The 25,252-nt window shown below is 43.8% G+C and overlaps 1 protein-coding gene across 5 annotated transcripts in view; it reads right to left on the bottom strand.

Annotated features, from left to right (window-relative positions):
* Positions 1-25,252, bottom strand: part of PAK6 (p21 (RAC1) activated kinase 6) — a 210,420-nt gene that overhangs the window by 123,519 nt on the left and 61,649 nt on the right. The window contains exon 1 of one of the 5 annotated variants that reach the window (XM_069208595.1): positions 15,603-15,775. The exons of 3 other annotated variants lie outside the window; for them this stretch is intronic. The gene's annotated coding sequence lies outside the window, so the exon portion shown is untranslated. Of the gene's footprint in view, positions 1-15,602; positions 15,776-25,252 lie in introns of those variants that run through there. One more of the 5 variants, XM_069208598.1, reaches the window with a different exon arrangement.

Raw genomic sequence — 25,252 nt, 5'->3', positions numbered from 1 at the left:
TTGGTGGCTCTTCCAATCCTCGAAAACATGATCTCATGGGCTTCTCTTGGACCCGTTTGAAAAGGTCCAGGACGACTGTGTATCAGCCGAAGACACAGGATCAGATCCTTAAGGTATGCAGATTGAGGCAGGAAGAGCCAGTCTGCCTGGTGTCACTCTGGCAGAAACACTGGGGCACCTTCAAAAGCTGAGGGTCTAATGATCCTAAACCACTCACAGAAACAATTGTAATCAGTAAAGGAAAACTTAATGCAGACCGTGCATGCTCTAACTTCCAGCATGGAACCGGAGCAACTTTTCACAAGCCAGCCACAACAAATCTAAATGTCTTTCAGATGATTTTTAATGGAGACATATGTGTGAAGAAAACAGATGAGTATAGTATCAGGGGAAGGGAATTTGGGGCTAGATTTGTGCAATGTCTGAAGCTGGGGGTAGTCAAAAATATATTCAAAGGAAGATGTGCAAATTACAATGATTGCAAAAGAATCATATTTGTGTTAAAAAAAAAAGTCAAGGGCAAACTGCATAGTTCAGAGAAGCAGAATACATACTGTGGTGGATTTATCACGCAGGTTTCCATAAAATAGTGTTGCTAAGCGCCAAGTAACAAGTTTTGGTACATGAAAAAAAAAATAAAAAAAAAAAGGTGGTAATGTTGCCTCCATATTTGTTTTCTGAAAGGTTATGTATATTTTTCATCAAAAAGCTCCAAGGAAGTGAGGGTCAAAAAAATGTATTCTATGAATAAATATGGATGCTGCTGCTGCTGAACTAATTAATAATGAGTTTAAGGAAGAGTTCAAACATTGGAGGAAAACTGAGTGACCGAGCTTGCACCTATTGTCTTTACAAGCAAGTTTAGTGTGGTTACCCCTGATGTGTGTGTATCTTTGAGACCTAAGTAAAACCAACTGCATGAACAGATATCTATTGGCCATTATCAATGAAATATTGGATATCTTTGAAAAGGTGGAATGTTTTGGTGCAGTGTCGACTCAAATAAGTATTAGAATGTAAGGGACATATTGAGGATATCAAAACTGAAGGATTTTGGGCAGGCTCCACTGGCCTGAGCTGGGTGGTCAAGTTAGACAAGTAAGATCTTGAGCTAGGAAGGGAAAACAAAACAAGCATCTCCATGGCTAATTGGTCTGGCATTGGCCACCAGCCTTTTGGCAATTCTTGTTTTTTTTGTGATAGTTTTTACAGGATGTTAGCGCTCTGGAAGCTCTTGGGCCCTCATCAATCTAAACAAAAACTCTGGCTAATGCAATGTTTTGGTCTAAAAAAATGTACACATTGTCTTAATACTCCCTGGCACTGAAGAGAACTATTTTGTGTGTTGATTGGTTCCTTGTGAAATAGCAGCAAGTCGTAACTCATTGTGGAGTCAGCCAATGGCTGAAGTGGACCAACACATTGCCCCTTTATGCATGCTGGCGTGGGACTAAGAAAAATGTGAATGACAGAAGCGCAGAATAACTAAACAAGTCTGGCTGAAAACTCCTATGGGTAACTACGTTTTACACATCATTTTAGTAAAATCAAAATATCTTGGCTTAAACGGACTTAATAAAAGCCAATCGTTGTGGCATTGGCTGCCAGCCTCTTGCCTTTGAAAAAGAATGAAAGAAAAAAAAAAAGAGAAGGAAAGGAAGGAAAGAAAATTAAAGGCAAGAAAAAAAGGCAAGAAAAAAGAAAGGGGAAAAGGGAAAGAAAGAGTAAAGAAATAAGGCAAAGAAGAATGAAAGAACAAGGCAAAAAATGATAAGAAAGAAAGAAAAAAGAAGGCAAGAAAGAAAAAGGAATGAAAGAAGGAATTAAAAACAGGGTTGCGAAGATAGAACACCCTCGTAAGCTTTTATTCAGAGTTCACGTGAGCTGCTTGTCTAATGTGAAACAGCAGCAGCCAAATAAACAAAGGTCACTTTAAAAAGAAATGGACAACAGCATTGGCATGAGACAGGAAATGATAAAACTGGATTGCGCCCTGAACTTTCATTTGGTAGAAAATGTCCTGCTATCACACCAGCCACTACAAAAGGCAACACTAAAGTAATAATAAAGAACAAACCATAACACTGGCACTGAAGGCAACTACCTTGTGTGTGAATATATCTCCTCGTCAAAGGACTAAATGCAGTCACTCAAATTGAAGTTACCCAGTGGCTGAAGTAGGCTGACCCATTGCTCCATGCTGTATGCTCTAGTGGGCAGAAGCTAAATGAGAATGACACAATGTCAGACCTAAAAATGTCAAGGTTGCCTTGTTATTGCCTCACTTCCTGGTCCTCTAGTGATCAGAGAAATGTCAGGCATCTTTGATGTTGTTAAACTTCCCACAATCGGGAGCAAGGGGGCTCTTCTAACTAAGAGGTCCAGTTGAGATGGGCTGCTGGTTCCCGAGGAATACTGCAATGCCCTAGGCTTATAAAGAAGCCCTAGTGGCCCAGTCATTCCTTTTCAGAGTCTTCTGAGAGACAGAAGGATTAAAAAAACGCAAATCTTTAATCCTATAAAAGGAGTTGCTAACAAACTTGATTAATCAAGCCATTGAGTTGCACGGGTTGCCCTTGGAGAAGGCGATGCCTCAACTCTTTAGTTTCTTTGCCACCAGCCATTTGGGAGGTGTGGGAGTGGTACCAGAAGCTTAGGGAATTTGACGTATTCTGCTTTTTCCAGCACTTACGTCTTTCATTCAGTAAATCAATGGCTCTTTGACTGAAGACGGAAAGGAGTCTGGAGTAGGAGGGGCCTCCTCCAGCTAGGACATATGTGTGGCCCTGTTAGGGAAAGACAGCCACCCCACTACCCAATGCAAAAGCAATGGAACACGATGTGACATGATCTGCAACAATATGCATAGGGAGGAATAAGTGCTCAATATTTTGTTGCAACAAACCGGTTTAATAATTTACGCAACATTGTGGCACAATGGCAGACCAGGGCCACCGTTAGACATAGTAGATGTTTAATGAATCAGGAAAGGTCGGTCCCAGCAAAGGAGTTAGAAGTAAGTTCTAGGATAAACCGCCTACTACTTTGAAGCTGTGTAATCCCTTCTACCAGCTGGTATGTTAGTTGGTCAGACAGGTAACAGGTTTCGGATCATCAGAGATATCATATAGACTGGACTCTGGAAAGCACTACAGTCAGGAGGCGTGGATAGCACTTTGAGTACTTTATGCATCGTGGACTACATCAAGAACCAGATTTCTCACTCTCTCACACCCCGGCAAGGTGATTAGTACAGGACTCTAGTGATTTTTCAAGGTTGCCAAAGACTGACCCTTTGGTTAACAGAATACATTATAGTCATTATTTCTGCCTAGATCTGTACTGAGCACAGGATCTATGTACGGTTTCTAAAGGGTATCTTTTTGGCCCATGCATTCCTTGGCTGGCAAGACTGTACCATTTATCGGCACACTTCATCAAAGAAGGCCATATATTGGACCACATCGCTTGGAATTAGCTCTGGTATAACAACTCCATATTTCAATTGGGGTCAAAAGAATCTTTTATCAACTAAGATAAAGTAGGGAAGTTGTCAACCCACACCTTGCCACCACAATGCTGGATATGACAAGTTCCCAGGCAAAAGTAGGTACCACACCTGTTTTTAGTTTAACGAAAAGACCCTAAATCACAGTGAGCCTATTCTGAATCCAATGGCTTGAGGTTACGGATAGAATTTAGTTCAAACTACGCATTTAGCCACTACATAACAGTTTAGCATATTAATAACTCATTTTTAAGAGTAAGAAATGTGTCCCTTATCAGACGGTTAGATCCAGCAACCAAGCGTAACTAATGAAAACTAAGACCAATATATATCGGTAATTATCCATAGACACAGAACGGGTAAAACCCTTTGACTGATCTGGCCCTAAATTCTTTATTCTCTGCATGAACCGAAGCTTTTCCGACTACAGCCCTAAGACCCGGAACCCTCTCCCTGCTAATGTAGGTGAAGAAAGTAGCCTTACATTAAGGCAGCGTCTTTGCCTCTGTCTGTGACTGCAATATGGCACAGGTGCAAAGGCAGAAGATTCCCCCATTTTCATCGGGTCAATTTACAGGTCTTGTGCCCTATGGATTTAGATGAAGAGTGCCACGTCGACGTTTAGTGTACATTATGAACAGGCTCAAACACTCACAAAACTCACATACATGTATCTGGTTATCGAACCCTGTGGGTTAGGTAATGCCCAGCACTCCTGGTAATGAGTCTGACCCTTTGTGCATTTCATTTCCCAGGGAGTTGCCTGAATCATTTGACTCTTTTCTAAACATAGTGTGTTTTTGTTTATTAATTCTCTTTATACTTGGGGTCACATAAATGTTTATGCTGGAGGTGTGATGATTCTATGTATTTTTGTAAGCAATGTAAGCAAGGTTTGTCAAATTGCCAATAAAATCAAAGAAACTAGTGAGAACTGACTGATCACACAGCAAGAAAAACTGTGCGGTACAATTTAAAAAATTTTTTTTTATAGAAAGTGATCGGCGTGTGCCTCAAATCCATCCCTATTTGTATTCCTCTGTTAGATTTTGTGATCAAGCAACACTACTGATGCTGAATATTTTTTTCAATAAGTTATTTCACCAGTAAACTACATACTTTTCTGTGTTGTTAAACCTTAAGGAATGCGTCTATTGGGGAAAGCTGCCTCTACGAGCTTCTGACGCGAAGCCAACAACCACTCAGGCCACTTAAGAACAAAATCTCTACCCACCTCCTGCAAAGGCCAAATTCACCAGCTGGGCATCTTACTGCTCTTCACTGACTGCAGAGCAGGCCACATAATTACAACAACCACCTGTAGAAAAAAGCACAAATCATCTAGGTTTTTATGCTGCAGATGTTTTGTTGCCTTCTCCTGTTGAGCTACTGGAGGGAAGCAGGTGCTGGTCCCCATGAATATTTATGTATGGTGCTTCACTCTTTATGTACCCCTATGATCTGACAAACCTGCGTCCTCTGCCATGAAACGCTATGAAATGTACTATTATGGATTCCTTACAACTCTGTGGGAAGCACTCTGCCATCCATACACTATTTGAAAACCAAATAAATAAAAATATTGTCTGTTATCCTTATTGCCTGGCATCAGAAGTAGGACATGTAACCCAGAAAGATAATACTTCACTTGGAGTTATGCACAGTTATCACTCGTATTGTTGCTTTTTTACCACTCTACATTTGCTATTGTTTTTCTAGCCAAAGGATGCTGAAGCATCCCTTCTGCGCATCTGCTGACACCTCATCTACATTTTGGACATCTTTTACAAGTAAAGGCAGGAGAGTAATGCCTTGAACAGCTGCCTGTTCTCTGGTTGGCAGTTGGTTTGAACCCTGTCCAAGTAGGGACCCTCAATCTAGTCAGGATAAGGGAGATATCTGCTCAGATAACCCCTGCTCACCCCCTTGGTAGCTCGGCACAAGCAGTCAGGCTTATCTCAGAAGCGATGTGTAAAGCATTTGCACATAACACAGTAATGAGTGAAAACACTACAAAAGGATACCACACCAGTTTTAGACAAATAGCCAATAGTTATCTGTATAAAACACGACAAAAACTTTAAAAATCCAACATACAGTGTTAAAGATATGAATTTTGCAAGATTTACTCAAAAACACAGTTCCTTGAAGTCGATAGCTCCATCTCGGGCTATCACGGTGTTGTGATCAACAAAACCAACAGTTCAGGTTGGCCACTGCGTCGCGGCCCAGTTACGGTGTCAGAAAGACCTGCAAACAGTACCTTTGAAATTGCAGGGCATCGTAATCCTCGCAGTGAGCTCCAGAGAGTGGCGTCGCTGTGTCAGTTCCGGAGTCGGTGCAGGAGTCGTCGGGCCCTTGAAGTCACACGCGTTGCAGATCGAACTCTGGGCTGTTAAAGTCAGGAACGCTAGCACGGTGCGAAGCGGGACGATGTGACATGCGGTGCCCACAGGTCACGGTGCAGGCAGTGCCTCAGTGACGGCATCCAGTGGCATCGAAGAGACCAGGGCTGCGGTGTGAAGCGGGGTGGTGCGACGTGTGGTGTCACCAGGTCACGGTGCACGCAGTGGCGTCATTGTTCCTGAAGCGCTGTCGCCGGTAGGCCCAAGCCGGCGGTGCGGGACAGTGCTTCGTGACCCTCACGAGCGGTGTCCACAGGCCACGGTGCAGGCATGGATGCCTGGTGACGACACTGGAGTCAATGGGGCTGGCGTTGGTGGACCGGGGCTGTGGTGTGGGACAGGACGGTGCTTCGTGTACCTCACAAGCAGCATCCACAGGCCGCAGTGCAGGCAGTGGTGCCAGTGTCAGCAGGAGCGGTGGCTGGGATGCCCAGGCTGCGGTGTGAGCAGGTGATGCCGGATTGAGGGGCCCACAGGTCACGATGCAAACAGCGGCTCGATAAAGTCGTCCAATGGCGGCGGCGGTGGTGGTGGTGGTGAGACCAGAGTTGCGGTGCAAGGCGGGTAGTGCAGCTCTGTGCGGCATCAGCAGGTCACGGTGCAGGCCAGGGGCATCGTTGATGGCGTCACAGTTCTCAGTCCTGTAGAAGAGAAAACTGAAGTCTCTGATATCCCTGAGACTTCCAACAGGAGGCAAGCTCTACTCCAAGCCCTTGGAGAACTTTCTCAAGCAGGACACACAGCAAAGTTAACCCTTTGCACTCTTTTCAGCAGGCAGAAGCAGCAACTGCAGGCCACTCCAGCAAAGCAACATAGCAAAGGGACAGTACTCCTCCTGCAGCTCTTCAGCTCTTCTCCTGGGCAGAGGTTCCTCTTGATTCCAGAAAAACTCTAAAAGTCTGGGGTTTTGGGTCATCGTCTTAAACCCCTATCTGCCTTTGAAGTTGGCAAACTTCAAAGCAGAGTCTCAAGTGTTTGCAAGATCCTTCCTTGTCCAGACCAGGCCGCAGACACACACCAGGGGGTTGGAGACTGCCTTGTGTGAGGGCAGGCACAGTTATTTCAGGTGTGTGACCACTCCTCCCCTCCCTTCCAGCTCAGATGGCTCATCAGGATATGCAGGCTACACCCCAGCCCACTTTGTGTCACTGTCTAGAGGAGAGGTGGGAACAGCCCAACTGTCACACTGACCCAGACAGTCACTCCACAAACTGGCAGAGTCACAGAATGGATTAAGCAAGAAAATGTCTACTTTCTAAAAGTGGCATTTTCAAACTAACAATCTAAAAACCAATTTCACCAAAAGATGTATTTTTAAATTGTGAGCTCAGGGACCCTAGACTCCATATTTCTATCTGCTCTCAAAGGGAGTCAGTGCTTTAAAGTTATTTAAAGGCAGCCCCGATGTTAACCTATGAGAGAGATAGGCACTGCAACAGTGAAAACCGAATTTGGCTGTATTTCACTGTTAGGACATGTAAAACACACCAGTACATGTCCCACCTTAAACATACACTGCACCCTGCCCATGGTTCTACCTAGGGCCGCCTTACATTTATAAAAAGGGAAGGTTTAGGCCTGGCAAGTGGGTACACTCGCCAAGTCGAATTAGCAGTTTAAAACTGCACACACAGACACTGCAGTGCCAGGTCTGAGCCATGGTTACAGGGCTTCTAATATGGGTGGCACAACCAGTGCTGCAGGCCCACTAGTAGCATTTGATTTACAGGCCCTGAGCACCTCTAGTGCACTTTAGTAGGGACTTACCAGTAAATCAAATATGCCAATCATGGATCAACCAATCAACAGTACAATATCTATAGGGAGCACTTGCACTTTAGAACTGATTAGCAGTGGTAAACTGTGCAGAGACAATAAACGAGCAAAAACAGACCTGAAAAAAATAGGAGGAAGAAGGCAAAAAGTTTGGGGATAACCCTGTAAAAATGGCCATTTCCAACACTGCCCATGGATATAACTACAGATGGGATTTATCTTGTCATTTGGGTTGCTTCTGAGTACATTGAGTACCAGGGGCTGTATTATGGAAAGTGCCCCGGTGGGCACAACAAGTGTGCGCCCACTTTTTACACCCAGGGGAGAGTTGCTTGTACGGTCCCTTCTGTAGTAAATATCACGTTTGATATGCACCCGGGCCATCTCAAGGGGGTGTTCCTGCATTTGCCTGGAGATGTGACCCAAGGGAAATGAGGGAATCCTTTGCACCTGTGCCATATTGCAGGCAGGCAAACAACCATGTGGCGGGGACCTGACTGTGTGACACACAGAAATGGTCCACAGTCAGTGGATCCCTCAGGGCACCCCCCGAAGGGTGGCAAAACAGATTCGGGGACCTCTCAGGCATCCCACTGCAGGTGAGAGCAGTCACTTTACGCATCAGCATGGGGATTGCTGCCACTCTGTGAAATGCAGGCTGGTTAACTGCCTTCACAGAAAAGGTGGACCGGGTGCTACCCACAGTCAGTCTATCTCTTGCTAATGTGCTACCCCCTGTGCAGAGTTAGTTTCGCACCTGCACTGGGAATGGCACATTTGCTGTGATAAGGCACATAGCCCCATTCTGTACCTGGTACACGGATTTATGTGTGCAACGTGGTGCAGAGTAGGATGGTACACTGTATCCAGATTATGACCCCTGGTAGCTACTGTAGCTATATTCAAGAATGGTTAGTTCATGCAAGGTGCATGGATAAAGTGCATATGAAATGTCTTGAAATATCGTTTTCTAGGTTGGGGAAGACTAACCCAGGGATGTGAACTGCTTGCCACAACTATCCAGGTGGCAAGGAATGTGGTTTTCTGGACATGTGAAATAGCTGAATCAGTTTGTCACAGCAAATTTCCAGTTTCACTAACTTACAAAGCTTTGGAGAAAGATCTACCCCTCTTCTAACTAGTCGAACAGAGCACCCAGCCCAACTTCACAAGATCACACTAAAACTGTGAAATGAAGGATGCATGCCAGATACATGAATAAAAGAAATCACAGATGTAATTCATATTGTTCTGTCTTAATGTACAAAAATAGGATTCTGAGATGGCTGGAAACATTTCGGTTCCCACCTTTGATTCCTCTGTTGATTCTGTGACCAAGCAGAATCTCTGGGAAATAATGTGTTGTTTGTTATGCGGAAAAGTGAATACACAGAGGAAAGAGACACAACTATGGATTGCAAATATCACTTACTACCCAGGGCTGCCATTAAATACCAAATATAGATGACCACATTCTCCATACACTTTAGCTTAGAAGAAGTAGTTCAGAAGACAGAAAATATATTCTATGTGTCCACTGGGATCATGGTAATGAACTCACTTAGAGTTGAATTCCTAGGGATTTCTACAAGGATAGTTTTAAATACGTCTTACCCAATTGTAAATAAAAAGTCAAATCACGCATCATTAAAGAAAGTCTGATAATGTGCCAGTAAAAATGTCCCTGTTTCCAGTTCCAAAATGCAGAAAATATTCGATTTTTGCTTTTGTTAGTTCATTACGCATAAAAGTTGGAAGCATTTTACAGCCACTTCAAATTTCTTTGAACAGGACAACTTCTACAACTCTAATACTCTTACCTCATAAAAAGTTAAAAGATGGGCTTTGAGTAAAAAACATAAGTAAGATTACAATTTCTTAAGCGTTTTTGATTACTCTGAACAATTTGTGTTGTATCACTATGGTCCTTTTCATATAGACCCAATATAAGTTTTACTCCACACTCTTGCACTCAAGCCTCCCTTTATGGTTCACTGTAAATAAATTGGTATCCTTCACGTGGAATGTGCAAAGACCACACCTTCAAAATGCATTAGAGAAAAACACAATGATGGATGCTTCCTTGACAAGTTGAGCTTTTTGGACAGGAAGAACTTGAGACAGATTAATCCTGGGCCAACAGCGACACCCCTCATTTTCCCCAAGAACTCCAGGTATTAATCAGTCTTTCTCCTTCCATCTAGAAGATCCACCACACAGACAATATTTCTTCAGGATATCATTATTTTCTACATTTAAGTAACATGTTCCCCCATCTCATCTAATAAGGAGACCCATGCATTTTAGCGTGAAATGATAACACGAGAAAGATATTTTCAGTCCCACTGGATTATTACCATATCCAGAGAACCTGGTTTTCAGGAGCTTAATCAAAATCTCTAAAACAGAGAGGTGTTGATACTTTGGTATTGGTACCATGATCGAATCAGACTATAGCCGCATGGAAACAACTTTCAGAATTAAAAAGTGACCAGTCAATGGCCGTACTATATCCTGTAAGGTTTGAAATGTTGAAGTGTGCTAGATTTGTGGACCCCAAACAGAGTAAGGAAGTGCTTCCATCTCATGTTATCGGTCTCACAAAACGCTTATACTCTGTTGTCAGATAAGAGTGCTCTCCTATAAGCTTGAGCCATAGCAAATTCGTTTTTTTCAAATAGCTGGAAATATGTAAACAAATTTAACTTCGGATATGGCTTAGTGGTCACAGTGTTACCTTGAACAACATGAATGAACAGCATGTAATAATTAAAAATATAATTGCAGCTGTCCATATGTAGCTATTGGTCAAGTTTCAAATGTGATTATTCGGATCAACAGAGGTCAACTACGGCCAATAATTGAACAACTTGTAATTAGGGAGAACCTATTAGCATATATTTAGCTGGCCTATATAATTAGCTTGTAGCTATTTCATCAATCACGTAGGCTTTCCTGTATCGATGTGTGTTGCATAGATGCATAACAATCCTAGACTATAAGTAACGGAGCACTGCCCAAGAATGTGGGGAACAAACCTGCATCATGTACATAAAAATAGTTAAATAGGGAAAGACAAGGGTATTGGGATGCAGTTTTTCTTTATCTGGAAGCAATGAGACTGGGGCATCCAGGGAAGTTCTCTATGATGGATGGAATGCTCTTTGAAGAGGTGAATTTTCACTTGTTTTCTAAAAAGCAGAACTGATGGGGCTAACATAATTCAGATCCCGAGCATGCTCCTTGAAAATATTTGTCTCCTTGTTTAAATTTTTTGCAGTTCTTGATTTCATGCCTGATGGTATCTTGATTACTGTGCTGCGAATGTTTACTTAGATAGTGGATTAAGCATTGGTATTTACGGCTAGTACATGAAGAAAAAGCTCTTAATATGATACAGGCCTGGTCAGTGTAGATCTTTCTGTGCGGGGGTATGTGTTATTACTTCTTTAGGCTTTTTGCACGGCGAGACCATTCTTGCAGGACTCGCCTCAGTAGAGCCAGCCTTGAGTCTTGCATGCTGGAAGTAGGGAGCATTAGGCCCATGTGAGAAGGGACTAGTGCTTGAAAGTGGATCTGAAATCAGTAGCTCTAAGGCTGGTACCAAACTATATCAATCTTCTGGTTGATCGGAGTCTTGAAGGATATTATTGATATCAATAATGAAGCCATGTGATTTGGAACAGTCTGAAAGTCTGGGAGAGAGACCATTCAGGTTTGTGTCAGCCAGTCTTATTCAATTGTTTTTTTTTTTTTTTTTTGCCTGCACATTTTATTTAACCTATCTGAGAATATGTCATCCCCCACAGTGCCAAGCAGGGGGCCCAAAGCCTTTGTTTAATGATCACCTAAGAGGACTACTGGCAAATACAGCTGGTGCCTATAGCTACTGCTCAGATTGGCATTTGTGTCCTGCATCTAACTTTGTAAATCTATTTTGACTAGTTGGAGCAGCAGTGTTTTCTGGAAGGTGAACAAGGACTTCTTGGATTTGAATTCACTCGTATAATTTACAAAATGACAGTACACAACAAAGAACAATGCCGACAGAACTCTGCTAATAGTACTGCAGGGTTGGGGGGGGGTCTATGTTCTCGATTCATTGGCAATGTATTCTGAGACCTTTGTTGCATGTGAGTATCCACCCAAGAAAGGAAGAAAGCTTATTTGGAGATCACAAGAGGGCACAGAGACCATCAGGTATGTCACATGGTACCCTACACAATCCAGAACTGGCCCATATCATTACGTGAGAAGGTCGTGTGTAGATTTGTGACCCTACTCTTCATATTAATCTCACAATGGAACTTAGAAGTCACCACATTCTAAGTAACATGTTCAGAGGATGCATTTTGATAAGAATGGGGTCGAAGGGGGACTAGTCCCTTAGCTTCGTTAGACATCTATTGAGTGGAACCAGCATTCACCTCCATTTTCAATGGGGAAAGAAATAGATGGCCACATCAGCAGGGTGTCACCTACAGAAAATCAACAAGCATTTGCAATGCAATGAGTCTCGCATTTGCGCAACTTAGAGCCCTTAGCGTTGTAAAGTCCTAACCTGACTTTTATTACCACATAAAATGAAAAGTAATGCAGTTTTATATAAGCGAGCTGATTTAAAGTGCCATGCCATGAGCGTGAAGGAGCACACAAAATGAAACAGAAGTTAGCTCGCAGTCAAACGTATCGGCAAATATGCACCGAGATTGCCATGCTGAAAACATGGAACTTCGTATTATTTCAGTAGCTGCCCGGTGAGCTCGAGGAGGGCTAAACACTGGAAAAGGAAAGACGTATGCATGCCTTTCACACATAAAATCAAGCTATTTTTAAAAGGCAAGCCCACAAACCAATGAAACTGATGGGCATGCGTTGGGAGTGGTTAAAAGCCCGCAGAGAGATTAAAGCAGGCTAGAGCGCTTGCTCGCTCAACCCTAAAAATGGGAAACACATACTGTTCAAACAGGACTTTAAAATAGTTATTGAGACTTTGCCTTATCCTATTGTGGCTATAATTCTCCTCACCGCTTTTTCAAAAAGAAACCAAGCTCCCCTGACAAAGTTCCCTGGGAACCTTCACAAAGTGCAAGGAAACGAAGGACCACAAAAATGCACACCTCTTCATTTAGTTCATATTTTGGTATATGGATGTATTTGTGGGGGAAAATGTAAATACTTCCTGTTGGGATGCTGGCAAACAATTTACGTCTAATGGTTGTTCAGTGCACGATCACTTGCCAAAAAAACAAATCTGGCATGCAATCAATTTTACCTGTAAATCTTGCACAGCAGTGATTGTAGTTTCAATGCTGTCAGCATGCTGAAGTATGTGATTTTACCATCAATGTTGGTATTTTGGAGAGTGAAAAGTATTTATGACCTGCTTTTTGTGGTGGTATTCTTATTTGGTTTTTCAGTGTGTTTTCCAACACTAAATTAAAAATGATTTTTAGAATAGGGCGATGCTTCTCTATTTTCAGTTCATTGCCAGTGGCGATAAAATGTATTGAAAACCTTTTAATTTGAATTATTGTTCTTTTCCATGAATGAACCATGGCAGCTGCTTTCAGGACCTGCTTCGTGTATTTAAGTTTGCTAAGGACGCAGTGCGGATAGTGAAAATGTACTTGTTTTTTAGGGTTAGTGCAGACGTCAAAGGGTGTTTAGTAGCGATGTGAAACTTGAGAATGTTTTTCTCTGGCAAGCTTTGCATACCTCTCACAAATAATATAAATTCATAAGTACTATGATTACATGTGGGCTTGCCCATCAAAATATGGACTTTTATGTCTCTTTTAAGTTGTTTTGAGAAAAAGAAATATCATTCAGGATTCAAATTTGTGAGAAAAACGTTTTTTTAAAGTTGAGCCATGAGAAAACAGCACACCCATTATCAGTGCCACCTCAGATCTACAGGGAAATAATGCCAGCTTGTGGGGAAATACATGAGGGAATGGAAGAAATCAGGACCCTCCGCAATCAAGACGAGTGCCCGTAATTGGGCCTATGTGAAATGTTGGTTTTATACTAAAAGCTTCTCACAGTTCTAGTATTACGAAGAGTATAGGAAGGGGCTTGGAGCTTGACGCCCATGGGATGTTTGAGATGAGGCGACTGAGGGTGCAGTTAATGGGGGCATGGCAGTGGAGCTGATTTTTTGCTAACATGTCATTTTAATTTTTACTTATTCAGCTACCGCCGATTAGGACCCCATACTTCATAAATACCCCATAGAATAATCAAGTGAAGGGATAAGATACTCTGTCTGCCACACGAATGGTGAAGCAGGGGATACCCAACATGTGATGGATGAAAATGCAATGGATCACACCCTAAAATGCAAAGAGAAGTGTAGGAAATGTTTGTTTCCAGATACATAGAACCAGAGTCTGTCGCGGGGTGCGTTTTGGTGGCTAAGACGGTGTAAGAAAGGTGAAATCTAGGAATGCCTTTTGTTGTAAAGTGTACATGTCATTTATAACCAGCTGGCTTCTGTGTCGGAAAGGATGCCCGACATTATTGTGCATGAGGTATTTATATAAAATGCATCTATACTTCAGAAAAGCAGAGCACTCTGCATAGACAAGGCTATTAAATGCCTCCACACACAGGCTATGGAGGAAGGAGGAGGCATTTACATATGAGTTGAGGAACTTGTGACCCACTGCGATGTAAGCCCAAACTGATTTACACCGCTCAGGAATGAGGTTCTTATTACATATATTAAAACAAACCCAACATAGACGGCGACCCTTGGGAGTTACTAGTGTAGCTTGTAAGGCACTCTGCATAGGGTAACCAGATTTTTTTTTAAAAAATCGGGAAATTTCACAAAATTAGAAGAAGGGCCACAATTTTACATCATCCCAGGGGCACAGATTGACAGCGCTCATTCACAAAATAACACACAAAGGACGGTACTAAGGAAAAAAAATGCATTTTTTAAGCCCAGCATCTTATCTAGTCATTAAATTGCTTTCTGATAACAGTTGCTAACTAGTGTTGTAATGGAACACATAAAAGCTGCCTCTCACTGTTTTCATTTGGCCTTCTGTAAAAACCGGGACACAAGCCAACTTTACTCAAATCTGCCAGGACAACAGGTAAAAAAGCGAGACGCCAGGTCACCCTAACTGTGCAGGGAGGCATCACCCCCAATGTGTTGGGCTGTGTCAGGTGGTCATACTCTGCTACAACTACAAGCACTGACATTCTCATCCACGGACCTCAAAACCTTACGTTGCCTTTGATCTCTGACCCAAACTGTCAGAAAGAGTGGTTGGATTTTGAAACATTATGCTTTCTACTACGATGCTACTGTGTCCTCTGGGCTCTGCTAGCAACGCAGCGATAGAACCACTGACTTTACCTTCCACTGACCCACAAGAGTCAGACGTCTTCTCTGCGCTGACAGCCACACTGACACACATATTGCTTGGAGGTGTCCCCGTGAGATAACCTGCGCCCTCATGTACAGGACCTCATGGAGTCTATGAGATATAGTTCAAGACATTTGAACCCCACATGTTAACACAACCACATCCTATGCTGTCAAGTGCCTAGATGCACCTGGGTTTGAAAGCTGCGCTTCACACTGCTTTGCAAACATCCTTCACGCACTAAACGCTTCAGGTACAGCTCACTTACTTTTTCCTCCCCCAAAGTAACTTACTGCTCACTTATTAAATGTTGCTTTCGTCATAACAACGATGTTTAGTTTAGCTCTCCGGCTTTATATGCATAGTAGAGCACCCGGCCCTGATTGGCTGGTTTGAAATGCTGCCGCCCCGTATGCCCCAAACACCGGTCCCTCAGGTGCTTGTCCAGCTCGCGGGACCGGACAGTGGCGGGGCGCCGGCTCTCCCTCCCTCCGTCCCGGCTGCAGGGTTACCGACGGCGCGGTGCTTTACCTTCGGCGCGAGGAAGACGGCTCCAGTGCGGGCGCTCGGTGTCTGAGAGCAGGCTGATGCTTGTCTCGGAAATCAAGCACCGTGACGTCCGCGCCTCCAGGCGGCTCCAGTCCTCGCCGCGTCGTAAGAACTCCTCCCGCTCGCTGCTCGTCAGCGCACACAAGACTCGACCTGACCCTCTTCCGCGCGCCTCGCGCTCCTTCCACGCGCGCCCACCCTCCGCCACCAGCAGCGCCCCTTGCCGACCGGCCGCGTCCCTGCAGAGACTGCCCGGGTTGCTACCCCGCACCGAGGCATGAGACTGGCCAGCGATTAATTTATTAAAAAATAAATAAATACAAAGTGCGGCTTCTCTAGGGAGCCAGTTGGCTGCTGAAAAGCAGAGTTGCAGATGATCAAGGCTGCCCTTACGGTGGCTCCTCCAGGTACCTTTTACTTCCACCACTCTACACTAATCTCACTCGTGAAGGAAAGGTCTTTTTTTACCCCTACTCTCCCCCCTTTCCACTCCCCCCCCCCCTTTCTCTTGCTCTAGGTCAAACTCTGAAGATGAAAAATAAGGTCCAGACCCCCCAAATGAGTTCAAGCAGCGCTTAGGTAAGATGCGAAAGGTGGGAGGTCTCTACAAGGCCAAAGAAAGGTAGTTCCGAATCTTTCTCAGAAGCCTGCCCTATGTAATTAGGGACGTGGCTCAAAACAGGTAAACTAATATCCTATGCTTCTGACAGGGTGCACCTGGACAGTATTTGGGTGCCTCTCTGTGAGTTTTTGTTTTGTTATCGCACGAAGATGTCACGCAACAGCCAACGCATAAACTTACAAAAGCCAAACCTATGAGCTTCGCGAATGCTTGTTAGTTACATCTGGTAAATGGATAACGATGGATTCGTTGTGGATAATTAACACTGAAAATTTTCAATTTCGAAAATATGAGACTGCGAATGAAGGATTATTAAGATCTGTATAAGGGATCGTGGCCTTTCGGATGTCTCAGACATTCATGTTCAGTCTTTTCCGCTCCTTTTCTCCCCACAGCTTTCCTAACTCCTCAGTCAGCATATCTCACACTTCCCACAATTACAGCTGGGACATATGCGGCCATTGCTCTGTGTGCTCTGCAAATAGGCTAATGACTGAATGTGCATGTAGTCTGCGGGTAGAACCTCGCACTGATTTCAACTTTAACTCCAGAGCTCGCGGGCCTGCCTCTCCATAAACACCCACCCACAATCTGAACTCACTCAGTCACCGGGAAGTGACTCACTCAAAGTATGCACTATACAAGAGTCATATGTTGCTTGAAAAAACTTTACAGAACAGCAGCATCTTGAAAAAAGCAAATACTCTAAGGCAATACAAAATTAATTAAAACGTGAAATGAAAAAGGAGATTGCATGGCTGGCGTAGAACGCATTAAGGGTTTTTAACATAATTATTGAGCAATCAATTACTGTTTTTGCCTAATTTGTAATAATAATAAAAAAACCTAATTGTGGAGGCCCAAAGTTTTCGTGGGAGCGTGAGGCACTGCTCTTTAATGCCAGGATTCCTGAATACTAAGGCTGGCAACTCTGGATTTCACCTCCTGCCTCTTTCTTCCACCACCCTACACTTCCGGTCTTTTTCACACTAGCTGTCTCTTTTCACCCCTACTTTCTCCCACTCCCTATTTTCTGCCTCCTTCCTTAGCTCTGGGTCGATGAACACTAAGTTCCAGGCCCCAAAAATGGATGCTGGTGCCCACCATCTACAAATGTTAAGCACTTGGGCTGGCTACTGCACTTGATGGCACCCCCTCCCCTATACTGGTGGCTGCAGACTGTGGTATATTGTCTGTTATCTCCTTTATGCAGGCATGCAGGACTTCTACCATCGACTCACTAAACCCCCTTTACATTGTCTGCTGCTCTTCACCTACCTATGGATGTGCACATTTTTTACTAAGCCAGAGGAGACTCCCATAAATCATGATTAAATTACTACTTGCATAATTTTTCCTCACAAATCTGGCAATATTTCCTCACAAGTGCTAGCTGCAGATGAAAATACTTTTGCCATTTTCTCACGAGTTTACATTAAAGCCTTTTTACCTTGCAAATTTGAAACCGGTTAGCATGTGATCTGACTTTCTCGCAACAATTTCAAAAACGACCAATTTCCACATGAAATCCCAGATTGCTGAGAAATTTGCGACCTATAGGTGCAGTGGTAATGCAATAGTGTCATATGCCTAATGTTTGCAAGAAAACTTGGCCTCTGGAAAACAGACATAACTAGGATAAAGTTGGCCTGTGGGCCTTGGTGCCACTGCACCTGCTGCGCCATTGATAGCTAGGCCCCGACGGGTCAGCACATGTAGTATTCAAGAACACGCTGGGAAGCTTATGGGAGATAAACTGAACAGCTTCGCAGGCCTCTGCCCTCTCACATGTACCGCTGCCCCTTGCGCTCTTCTGCTGCACCTTATCAGCCATTACCCACAAATACTAGACTTCTCACCTAAGAAATAGGCCTAACAATATGGCCGCTGCACCTTGAAACATTTTTGACTGTATCCCATTCAGTTAAAAGTCATTCAGGATATCTTCCTCTCCAATGCCCACGGCTGTCCAGAACCTTCACAAATTCCTTTAGAGAGGAGGCAACCTTGCTTGTGGTGCTTGCGGCCACAGTTGTGCTGCTTTACAACACTGTAAAGAGATGCTACTATCAACCGTTTTAATAGTGCCCAATTTGTAGATCTTGGAAAGGTGAAAGGCTGAGTCAACTCTGCTGGGATTCAACTGCTAAACTTGCAAATTACAATAAAGTTAGCAGGGCGGGCACTCTTGTGCTCCTCTACGGCAACTACAACGACCAACATATGTAGGACCAGTGCTTGAAATGGAAAAATAGAAGTGCCAGAGTACCTGCTTGTTCCTGAAAAGTGCCGGTACTCTCCAATTAAAAGTATTACGTTTTCCTTGAGAAATGCAGGTACCCTCCTTCTCAAAATAAAAAAAGTGCCGGTACTCTGTAACGGACAGTACCGGCCCATTTAAAGCACTGTGTAGGACCATTGGTTTGCACATTTGTGTCTGCATTGGTTTCCCAGGGCTGCTTCGTACTATAATGCCCGTGAACCTGCCACTGCCACCTCGTTCTGGCTGGTGTTAGTACTGTGTGCAATAAGTTATTACACGCAACTAGTGAATCCATCATGCCTCCTAACTCTTTGCTACCATTAGGTTTCAGGGCTTTGCAACTTCACCAACAAAAAAAAGCCATGCCACAGACAAGTCACACTTACGTTCTCACCACAGTCGCCTGCGCTTACTGGCTCCAGCTGTGTCTCTCGCATACGGGACACTGTCAACAGTCTGGCGCAATGGAGGAGGGCAATGTTCAGGGTGTGCAGCTTCCTCAGTTTGTTGTAAGGGTGGAGCCTGCCTCAGCATGCTCTGATGCTGTAGCAGCAACACAAATCTCTGGATCAGTGCTTAATTTGTAAAATAAATAAATTAGTTAAATTAAAAAAAATAGGTGCCAGGGCCCTCGTCATGAGCTTCAAACACACAATGGCCCAGTCAGCGCTTCCAATGACGGTACCGACACAATTACTAACCGTACTCCTAAAAATGTGACAATTCAGACAATTCCAGGCCCCCAACCCTATAAGAAAGGTTTGGGCGGCAGGCAATAGTCATTTTTAATGTATATTGAATTAATAAACAACTGTTGTTGTGCTCATCTCTAAATTAAACAGACAGCGCTGTGATGTGGCAGACTGTCACAAGCACCACTGTTGACAATTTAGTGACAGTGCTGAACACTTAGAACCACCTGCTCAAATTAAGCACTGCCCTACATACATGCATCTATTTAAATAGCAGGACCATCTATTTGACATCCCCGAGAACCTTAGATAACCTGAACTGCTGCCTACAACAAACAGATGGTGGCTTCAGGATTCCCCCCGACTGAGCACATCAGCATCTGCCTTCCTTGCCACCCACTACCTCTGCCATCTCTCCATGGAGGTGCCAGCTTGTGCTACAGGTGATCAGCCACAGCCTGCAGCTGCTCGAGCTGTACTTGGAGCGGTTGTGGACCCGAGGAAGGCACTGTTGGATAGGAGCTTGGCCACATGAGAGTCTGTGAGTGTGCCACCAACAGTGACATGCCAAAAGTGGAGGTATATCTGGGCTGTCAGTAGCGTGTGAGCTTATGGAGGGTGGCAGTACCGGTCTTGTGTGAACTTTAGTCTTGGACTCGATCATCTTGTAAAATGGTATGTGCATCTGAAATGCTATTGCAGATCATACGCGGCCTTGTACTACTGTAAGGTCAAGGAAATCCTCTGCAACCTTAAATATACTTAGAAAGTATAATTTGGTGTACATTAAACCATATAAAATACACAGAAAGTTGTAACAACTGCATAACCAGTTTTCTTGTTATAAACTAGTTGTGACATCCTTGCTCGGCCATAACAAGAAAATTACATAACTACTCTGCTGTAATAACTTATTACACTTGAGTTATGATTTCACCATAGCTGCTCCCAGAGCCAACTGAAAGTATGAAAGTTAGAGCACTGTGCAGAATTACGACTGTGGTTCAAACAATGAACAGAATAAGTTAGATACATTTCCAGCTATTATTTTACCCTGTGTTTTCCGACATTAATAGACGCGGAGACATTTAAAGCAAGGCCTTTGTTTAACACACTGCCACTAATGTAGTATCTGCGCTACTCGCAGCTGGTGGTAAAGGGGAGCAGAGTTGTCCCCACAATGGGAAAGTTATTCCTCATTCTGGAGATATAAACTTAGAATAGCTGGATTTTGAACAAGGCTATTGGTCAGAAATGTCAATTCCAGCCATCCATATACATATCTACAACCAAAGTATCTCTTTCACAAAGGGAAGCCAGAGGCCAAAGATTTAAAAGAGGGCTAGGAGAAGAGTGAAAATGTGACCATGTATTATAGGAACTAAAATGGCTTCTAAATAAGGGCTGAACATATTGACACCTCTGGGCCCTGTGACATTATAAAGGAACTCAGTCTTCAGCCGCATTCTTCTATATGGTCACGGTTGTCCTCTGACTGGAAGTAGCCTTATAATGGGCACTGAGGGTTATACTTTATCCATAGGTAATAAGCCAAAAAGTAACCTTAAACAATCTTGTCAATTACTTTCTTATTACAAGCAATTTCTGACATCAGTACATGCTTGTAAATGATAACAATCTGTCATGAGCTGTGTGTAATGAATTATTTTAGGCGACTAGTGACATAACAAGCCTCTAGGATTAGGGCTGTGGCAGTGCGTGCAGAACCCTGATAAGCTGGCACCTGCTGCCTGGGTCTGTGGGCCTCCTGTCACGCCCAGAAGACCAGGAAGTGCAAGCAGCGCTGCCTGAGGCCAACCACAAGCTGCTCTCAGTCCCAGCTCGGCATTACGCTTGGAGCAGGCCTGTGCCAACAGTGCTGACACCTGAACCCAGAGGCGGGCGAGCCAAGGACTTAACAGGGAGCTCTGATCCAGAGCCGAGGGTCGGCTGTGACTCCAAGTTTAGGAGCTGATCCCTGAAAATATTTAACATGTAAATCATGCAACAAACATCACTTTAGAGTATGGTAAGGTGTCATCAAAACTAAAGAAAGTGTATTTCTTTAACACACAGAATCAATTTGAACAGTATTTATTGAAGGTGGGAGTTTCTAAACATGATCTAAGAAACCTTTTTGCCTCCTGCTGACAATGCTGTTAGTGACAAGAGGAAAGTCATATGTCAAGTGCACAGTTTACTTGACCTAGATTCTTTTTACTGATGAAGCAACATTATGAGCTGTTAAATCAAACAGGAGACAGTTTTTTTCTACAGCGCACATTCTGAACTCGCATATTTGAAGGTCTTCTCGTGTGTTAATGAACTAAAACGATGCTGGATGAAATGAAGTATATGCCTAGGATCACACAATTGGGCCAAGCAGGAAACTGGGATTCAGCCACCATATTGACATCAAATGTTAATACTCTGTGCTTAGTTCTTGGAGGATGAGATTTGATCATGGATGACAGGCAGAATCCATACTTTATTTTGAGCAGTGTTACCTGGTGCAAACCTTTGAGCAGTTTTTCCTAGCGCAAGCCGTGCCCAAGGCCATAACAGTGAATCACAACAGATAAAGGCTGTTACATGTTTTTGGTTTCCATCGAAGGGGGATTTGCCGGGATTGCCTGGATGCTGAGCTGAGGCCAGTATTTGAACCCGGCTCCCAAGGATGCATGATGGGCAGCTGTGACCACTAGGCCACATCACCTGTGTGAAAGCTCAGCTCGTTGTGGGCTCGAGGTTCCCAGAGTACTTAGAGCTAAGTCAAAGCCACAAATCTGGCTGGAGCTTTCAGTGGCTCATCCACCTCTACTTCAACAGCTCATTGTCTGGGTGAGAAAGGGATCTGCAAGCAGAGTCACCGGGTGTCATGCCCTTCACCGCGGGAGCCAACGACTTCTCGCCCTAGGCCAACTGGAGGCGCAGACTGCAAACTAAAATGCTAGCACTTCTTAATCCACACATCATTGCAGAGCAGCCTAAAGGCAGACATGGATGGTGCAAAGACCGCCCAGCACCAGGAGACCTCTCAACCTTCTCATGTGCATGGATGAATGGCTAAGAGTCCAGGTTTTGCAGCCGCTTCTTTATAAAGCCGGGAGTGCTAGTACCTCAATGCAAAGGAAAATCCCAGACTGGCATATATAAACCTAAAACCTTAGAACAGAACCCTGAGAATTCCGCACCAGCAGCCTTCCATAGCGCTGAGAAGCCGTCACCAGCACCTTGGTCGCATGTTCCCTTCTAGAATCCCAAACTAAGCAAATTAAAAAAAATAAAGAATGTCCAGTGTACATGAAAAGGTTATTGCAAGCCACTTGCACATTTAGTGTCTTATCTGTGGCCTCCTGTCTCTATCTGATCACGGTACATCTGATTGACTTTCAATATCCTTATAATATACAACTGAGAGTATTTCATCCCATGTATTTGCGTTCTTATGGCATACAAGTAAACTGGAGCAGTTTATAACGTGAAGCAAGATTATACAATATTAAATTAAGACTATGTTTATAGGGAAAAAAATAAAAATATATTCAAGGATCAAAAGAAAGAATAAAATGCAGAAATAGCCAGGAACAACACTTTCTAAATAGTTTCATCCAAAACAAAAAATATATTTAAACGCAACCCTTTAGGGTGTTCTGAACTAGAAGAAATCAGAAATCAATGCTGTCGGCTATGTGGAGAAGCAAACTCTAGAGCGACAGAGCATGTAAAGGAAAGGCTTGGGTGGAAGCAGAAACCTTCTGAAAAGTTGGCAATTCTAGATTTAACTAATTCGTCATAGCTTCCTTCCCGGTCCAAATGGGCAAGCTTTGGGACTCACTCCAGTCAGGAACAGGAACCATCCACAACTACCCAAGATTCAGCGGGGCAGTAAAACACTGGCTTTTGTCAAGCAGATACCCCCTCATGCACAGGTCAGAGAGGGGAATCCTATGTAGCTGAAAGTCCAAATGGCTCTTTCCTACATCCATCTGCTCCATTTCATCCATAAGCAGAGGTTTTCTGCAACATGATCAGCACCAAGAGCATATCACACCAACTGCACCAACTAAAACATACTTCATCTACCAAGCACAACAAGTGGACTGACCTCTTACCCAAACACCCAGACGATGGTACTCATCTGGAAGAATGACTATCGGTATTACGCTTCTGTGCTTCAGTCTATGCAGAAGCGCAACCACAAGTCTACTGAACATAACTGCAGCACCCATCCAAACCTCAGTCATGACACCCACCGCCCACATAAGAGCTCACTATACCCTCAAACTGTACCAGCAAATGATACAGCCTTGTCAGAGGTAGGAAACTCTACAAAATGTAATAATACAAAACAGTACAACGCTTCAGAGTCACCAAAGCCTTCAACTTAATAAGGACATTAACACTAATTACAATAGCAACATTAATAATAATAGCAACAAAGAAAAGATAATTGTCGAACTCTGTGTGGCATATGAGGTGGAGTCAGTCTTGCAAGGAGTCGAATTTACCATCTGTCCGCAGCATGTTTCTACAGGTGAGCATTTAACTCCCTGATCTTACCCAGTTTAATGGTGCTCCCTTTACCGACCTTGGAAGAATGGAAGGCTGAGGGGTAGGGTGACCCCTCCACTCTAGGTTATTAGGTACATTGGCTCCAGTCACATCACTTATTTCAGGGGTATTAGCTAATTAGTTAAATGGAAGCAAAACAAGACTACAACACCCAGGATGCACTGGGCAAACACAAAGAACCACTTCTGGGTAAAAGTGTCCACAATGACCTGCAATTTTAGATAAATGTGTGCTGCCAGGAGTAGACACCGTAGGTGACATAAAGTTAATGGTGTCATATTTCCAAATACCAGACAGCAGGTTGGAGGCCGAATGGGGCACGAGGCTGAATTTAGGTCAACCTGCCGAGATGTGAGATAGACCAAGTTCCGGGGTATGTACATTTTTTATTAATCAAAAAATTATAATGCACCTGAACATCAGTCCACATCCTGACAACTGAACACGAAACTAACTCTAAGAGTCTAGTTAAGAACACAAGGACCCGGAGAATGACATAACTGAAGGCTCTGGCAGATGATTTCACTGACGGTCTCTTCCCTCCCACGGCCAGCTCTCACATCCACGAATGGACTGGCAAATATGACTGGGGATGAGCTAAAAATAGAAAGTCGGTCACGAATATCTCGGGGCTGCTGCCTTCCTGTCACACGCCTCCACAGGGCTCTTCTGTCCTCCCGTTTGCCTACCACGTTCGACGCAAACCTACTTTCTGTGCGCGTCCATTCATGTTGCTTCAGCTAAAATCCTCAAAACGCCAGATCTGAGCGGTCACATGACCAATGCACGCGCCACTGTTTCTTCTTAGAGAGGACAGTGCATATATTGAGATCTACAACCTGCCAAGTTTTAGATAATTTTTAGTTTTTTGCACCTCTTGAAAATCCAGTCTTCTTGAACCATTTATAATGGGAGTGTAGATAAAATCTGCCCGGTTCAAAATGTCTGCCATTTCAACTTGCTGCTGTTGAGCGGGACGCTGGCATCCTGGCACGTCTCCATTGCGCCAGAGGATGCCCACAACTGCTGATTCCATTTTTAACCTTCTACAAAACTCCTCTCAGCCCTTTCATCGATTTCAACTGTCCTTTTCAAGTCACCTCGTTTTTACGGACGACCACTTTCTAAGTGTCTGTTCAGCCGTTGCCTTGGAGACCACTAGATTCTCCCATAAACCAGGGACAGCATCCGGAAATCAGCTCTTACAATTTCACCGTGTAACTTCAGAGTTATATGTTGCATCCTTCCAAAGATCATGTTGTGTTTATAATCCACCGGCCCTCTGTCGTGGTAGTAGTTTGCACCAAAAATACCAACTTCATCACATTCTTCTTTCAGGGTTTTTGTTTTCTCATTGTTAACTGACACGTGCTGGCTTTCTGTTTTAGGTCACATAGCGCTACGCCAGCCATTTCAGATGAACATCGGTGCTCGGTGGTGTGAATCAACCTGATGAGGGACTGACCTGAAAGCTCCAGTG

Source organism: Pleurodeles waltl, chromosome 9, assembly GCF_031143425.1.
Source record: "Pleurodeles waltl isolate 20211129_DDA chromosome 9, aPleWal1.hap1.20221129, whole genome shotgun sequence".
In the NCBI taxonomy this organism is placed as follows: Eukaryota; Metazoa; Chordata; class Amphibia; order Caudata; family Salamandridae; genus Pleurodeles; species Pleurodeles waltl.
Note: the sequence above shows the minus strand (reverse complement) of the source record. Positions and strands in the feature narration are given on the sequence as shown.